The sequence below is a fragment of the Phacochoerus africanus genome, chromosome 11, assembly GCF_016906955.1.
Source record: "Phacochoerus africanus isolate WHEZ1 chromosome 11, ROS_Pafr_v1, whole genome shotgun sequence".
Classification (NCBI taxonomy): Eukaryota; Metazoa; Chordata; class Mammalia; order Artiodactyla; family Suidae; genus Phacochoerus; species Phacochoerus africanus.
The window spans coordinates 24,100,608-24,106,607 of record NC_062554.1 but is presented as its reverse complement, the minus strand read 5'-3'; positions in this window follow the sequence as shown (position 1 = coordinate 24,106,607).

Here is a 6,000-nt window from a genome sequence, read left to right as displayed (position 1 = left end):
GTAGGAAAGAGTATTTAAGAACCAGGTATAGAGAGTTTCCATTGTGGTGTAGTGGTTAAGCCTCTGTGATGATGTAGATTTGATCCCTGGCCTCACTCAGTGGGTTAAGGATCTGATGTTGCTACAAGCTGCAGTGTAGGTTGCAGATGTGGCTCAGATCTGATGTTGCCATGGCTGTGGCATAGGTCCCAGCTGCAGCTCCAATTCGACCCCTAGCCCAGGAACTTCCATATGCCACAGAAAGAAAGAATGATAAAAGCAGCAGGTATATCTTCTCCATAGCCCTCTATTTCTTTATTTTTTGGATGTAACCAATAATAAGGAAACCATAGGAGATCAGAGAGCCAAGAGGTGTGATGATGCTGGGCATCCATAACACCAAGTGGAGAAAAGCTACTGCCAGCCAGGGACACCTGCCTTAGACTATGACACAAGAGAGAAATAAACTTCTGTATTTGAGACAGTATATATTTACGGATCTCTTTGTTACAGCAGCTGGCGTTACCCTAATATACTCACGTTACTTCAAGATACCAAGACCAAGATACGAAACTAAAAGGTAGATGAAGATGATCATTGGGGAGGAGGCTAAATATTTTACAGTGTTGAGCCAAAAGAAGGAGAGAGGAGCATGGAGGAGGTCCTGATATATCTAAAAACATTTGAAAGGCAGTCTTAAATTAGAAAGGATGGGAATTTCAGTGAGTCCAGAGGGTTTACATACGAACAGTGAGTGGAAGTTAGAGAGGCTGGCTTCAGCCTAATTTACTAAGCACATTCTAATCCTGTGCTCTCCTCTAAATGGCCTTGCCAAATCGCAAGTCCCTGGCACTAATCTTCTCTGTGCAGAAGTTGGATGAGCATCTAAAGGCACTCAGGCTCTGGGCAGGATGCAGAGCAGATTATCTCGAAGGCAGCTCTCAGCCCTGAGTGTTCACATGAGGACCTCACGCACGTGTGAGTGGTGTTAGCTATGGTGGGAGCAGATGTTCAAAGGGGGGTTGTCCTGATAACCAGAGTCTTCTGTGTGGAGCTATGCGGACAGGCGAGCGAAGGGAATGAAGTTTTACATTTTCTTGATTAGATAGGTTTGGAAAAGACAACGAAAAATTACCGTTCCTAGGGAATCACCACATCGACTCGGCACTTAGTACGTGTCTGACGGCATCTTACACAAGGACAGGGCATCACCCCTGTTCTCAAGTACATTATGATCTATTATGGGAGGCGGGATGTGTTCACTTTTGAATATTCATCATTCTATATGGTAAGATCACAGGGCAGGTGGAACAAGCCAGAAAAACAGCATGCTAGAGGGGAAGAAGTCCAGCGTTTGTAGTCAGAAGAGCAAGATTCAAGGTCCACTTCTGTCTCCTGTTGGTTATGAGATCTTTAGTAGTTCATGAATCTTTCTGACACTAAGTATAAAAACCAGTTCTTTCTTCCTTCCTTCCTTCCTTCCTTCCTTCCTTCCTTCCTTCCTTCCTTCCTTCCTTCCTTCCTTTCTTCTTTCTTTCTTCCTTTCTTCCTTTCTTCCTTTCTACCTTTTCTTCCTTTCTTCCTTCCTGTCTCTCTCTCTTTCTCTCTTTCTTTTTGCTTTTTAGGCTGCACCTGTGGCATATGGAAGTTGCCGGGCTAAGGGTCGAATTGGAGATGCAGCTGCCAGCCAATGCTACAGCCTTGGCAACGCTGGATACTTAACCCACTGAGCGAGGGCAGGGATGGAACTTGCATCCTCATGTATTACTAGTTGGATTCATTTCCACTGTGCCACAACAGGAACTCCAAACAAAAACTTTTTATCATAAACTTAATGCATATTAAAAACTTAAAATTTGGAAGTATTCACAACTTTACAACATTTAGTGACCACCAGCCATTACTTTCGAACTCAGAGAATAACTGCTAATATCTTCAGGCATTCTCTTCGAAATGTAAGGCATACGTGTGTGTGTGTGTGTGTGTGTGTGTGTGTATAGCAGACAATTTTAATATCTACAGATTTGAAAATATAATGTTTCCTACCTAAAGTTGAGAACTGTAGGGCAGACACATATGAGGGGAAGGGTGTTACAGGGAGAGAGCAGAGAGAGGCTGTCCAAGCAGGTATCCTGGGCTATAAACACTTCCCTGAGGAGGAGGGGAGAGTGGAGGGAAGCAGAGCCTTAATTCTATATTTAAAAAACACAAATATGGAATACTGAATAGACTTTTTGAAGAGTGTTAAGAATGCAGGAGAAAAAAAAAAGTGAACCCAAACCCAACATGTTAAGTTTTACCCATGTCATACCATTTAACCCTCACAATAGCCCTGCAGGGCTGATACTGTATAGTCCCATTTTACAGATCAAACTACTGAGAAAAAGAGCTCAGATGACTTTAGTGTCCTGGAGGCTGGATTTGGAACTCCTTTTCATGACTCTCAAACTTTTATTCTTTTCCTCTCACAAACTCGACTCAGAAATATACTGGGAATTCCCATTGTAGTGCATTGGAAGCCAACCAGACTCGGATCCATGAGGATGTGGGTTGGATCCCTGGCCTTGCTCAGAGCATTAAGGATTTGTCATTACTGTGAGCTATGGTGTAGGTCACATATGCGGCTCAGATCCTGCATTGCTATGGCTGAGGCTGTGGCTGGCAGCTTTGTCTCTGATTCAGTCCCTGGCCTGGGAACTTCCATATTCCGCATGTGCAGCCCTAAAAAATAAAATCCTAAAATAAGCAGAAGTATCTTCTTCCATTCTCTGCCAAATTCATCTTAAGAAGATCAAGGAAATTTATGAACCATTTCTCTCTGTTACAAACCTCTCTGTTACCAGTGTTTGCTTTGAGAACTGTCCAAGTGGCATTGGCTGAAATACCCAGTCCTGTTCCCATTTTTTACTTCTACCTGAGTAAGAATTAAGGGGAAGACAAGGGTAAAATTTGGGTAGGTGAGGAAGTAACTGGTACCTCTTAGGAACAACTTCATTCTGGACTTGAATGTCAGACATAGCAGAGGGGTTGGCCAGGTGGCCCAGTGACTAAGACCTCCTGGTCTGGGGGAACCCACCCTTTGTCTTTTCTTTGGTCTTCTCTTTAGAGAGATGAATAAGGCCTTCTTAGATATGGATTGTAATCAGGGTTGCCAAATTTAATAAAAGCAGAGAGGGCTCAACTAAATTTGAATGTCAGATATAAAGCCAAAACTTTTTTAGTATATTCCCAATTTTTAGTCTAGGTATATCCCAAATTATACCAAAATGTTGTTCAATGTTTATCTGAAATTCGTATTTGACCAGATGTCCTGTATTTCACCTGGCATTCCTAATTGTAGCTGATAGCCATCCACCTTGGTAGCTAAATCCGAAGGTCAAAGGAAAAAACTAAAGGTCAGGGATCTCCAAATCTACCAGCTGCTCAGGCCACACTGCCACCCTTTGCAGGGAGTGTGGATTTGGAGTCTAGGACTCCAGCCATAAACTCATCTGCTTCTGTACTGGTCTTCTGTGCTGTTCAGCCAAAGCTTCCTGATCCAAAGGGTTCTCTGTGGTTCTAGTTGATGGGAGGGAATGATTGTGCTTATGGTGATTAGCATAAATAATAAAATCAATCCCTTAATTGTGCTCTTTGAAAGAAAATTTCAGTTTCCATCTCTGCGTATTTTATATTTATTCATACTTATAAGATACCGTATTGATGTAGGAGTTAAAGGACAGAATGGTTGTGCTTATCTCTGAGACAATGGAAACAAAACATCTTGTTAATCAATCATCCGGCCAGCCATTTAGCCAGATCCTCTCTCACCAGACTCTCTCTAGAGCCATGTCATTACTAAGAGAGGAAATACAAACAAACCAAAAAAAGGACTTGATATATACGGGCTCCCATGTGCTGTTCTTGCAAGGTCACAGCTGTTGGCTAAGTGAATGAAGCTTCAGGCTTTTGTTCTTCGACCTGCTTCTGCTCCCTGTTAAATTACTGACTAACCGAGAATGAGAAGCCATTCAGAAATATTTTTACAATGTTCATGTCTAAGTAGCCCACACCATTTATATCACTGCCATCCCCAAACCAATCTACTATATCTAGAGGCTTGTTCAGGACTGACTGAGTTTACTATTGAGTTTATTTATTAATTTATTTTCCCCCTTTTTATGGCCACATTGGTACCACATGGAAGTTCCCAGGCTAGGGGTTGAATCAGAGCTGTAGCTGAAACACACACAACAGGCACTGCAACACCAGATCTGAGCTACATTTGCACCTACCCCGCAGCTCAAGGCAACGCCGGATCCCTTCACCGAGGGAGCGAGGCCGGGGATTGGACCTGCCTTCTCACAGACACTATGTCTGGGTCTTAACCCACAGAGCCACAATGGAAACACCTACTGAGTTTACATGTGGTAAAGAGTATGAACACAACTAGTAGTTCAGTGTTTCTTTATAGTTTAAAAACATTTTCACATTGTGACTATTGTATTTAATCTTTTGATATTACGGTAATAAAAATTGTAATGCTACAGACAATAGGAAAAACAGGACAGGAGTTATTTCACTGCTCTGAGGGCTAGCATTAGGCATTGTCACTGCTGTAGCTCTGGTTATGGCTGTGGCATGGGTTTGATCCCTGGCTCAGGAATTTCTACATGCTTCGGGCATGGTCAAAAAATAAATAAATAAAATAATAATAATAAAACCCCAAAGGTCTTTCATAGAAACAATCAGAAAACAGGGCAGCATAACATAATCAATAAGCCCTTCCTCTAGGCTCACCCCTGTCCTGAGGCCTGGACTGGGTATGATTATTTATAGAATTGGAAACAGGCCCAGAGGTGGGAATAAACATGCTCTAATTTTCAGAGCTGGAAAGAAGTGGAACATGGATTTAAACCTAGGCCCTCCCAGAGCCTCAAGTTCTGCTGGAGACGTTATCATTAACAATAAAAACATTTGTTGGAAGGGAACATCTTTCATGCCACAAAGGCGTTCGTCGAGTCAAACAGTTTCCAGAAACCTTTCCTTATTTCCCTTCTGTCTTCATTTAACAGATGTTTGTCCCGGGCCTTTTCTTGGGAGACTCTGGGGACACAGAGATGAATGGAATCACGGGGAGCTGGAGAGTTGACACGGAAGATCGTTTCAGTGCAGCCCCAGGAGGCTGCGATGGGATAAGAGAATCCCTGGGGATGGTGCGGAGGCTGTTGGGGGACTGGGCTGGGAGGGGGCATGGGAAAAGCCCATGGGTGGGACACGAGGTGTGTCTGGGATGAAGAAACAAGGAGGCAAGTGGAGGCAAGGCTGTTTCAAGTGTTAAGGGCATCAACCCAGGACAGAGCACAGGGTGTGTAGGATACCCCAGGGGTTACGTGTGAACTGCCGCCGCCGGGGGGAGGGATGTGCAGCAGGGGACAGTCATTGGGAAAGTGAGGGCAGGTGTGACGTGCATGAATTTACATCTCTGGATGATAAAGAGACACTGCAAGATGTTAAGGAGGAAAATGACGTGATTCTATTTTGGAAAGAGTATTGTGGAGAGAAGAAATTTGGAGTGAGAGCAAGTAAAACTAATGACATAAACCAGGTTTTCTGCTATGTTATTGTTTCTTAATTTTACTGTTATTGTTATTGGCTGTGCCTCTGGCATACAGAAGTTCTGGGGTCAGGGATCAAATCCATACCACAGCAGTGACACGAGCCACAGCAGTGAGAATGCCACTGAGCCACTAGGGAACTCCAGTTGTTAACTTTAGCTTCACTCCTCCTTAATTCCGACAAATAAGGTTGCAGCCAAAGGCCTGAACTAAGGATTTGGTTTTTTACAGCAGTTGCCTGTTTTATTGTTTTTGGGAGGTCCTGTCAAGGCTCAGTGGTGAACAAACCTAACCAGGATGCATGAGGATATGAGTTCAATCCCTGGACTCGCTCAGTGGGTTAAGGATCCCGAGTTGCCAAGAGCTGTGGTGTAGGTTGGTCGCAGATGCTGCCTGGATTCCTCATTTCTGTGGCTGTGGTATA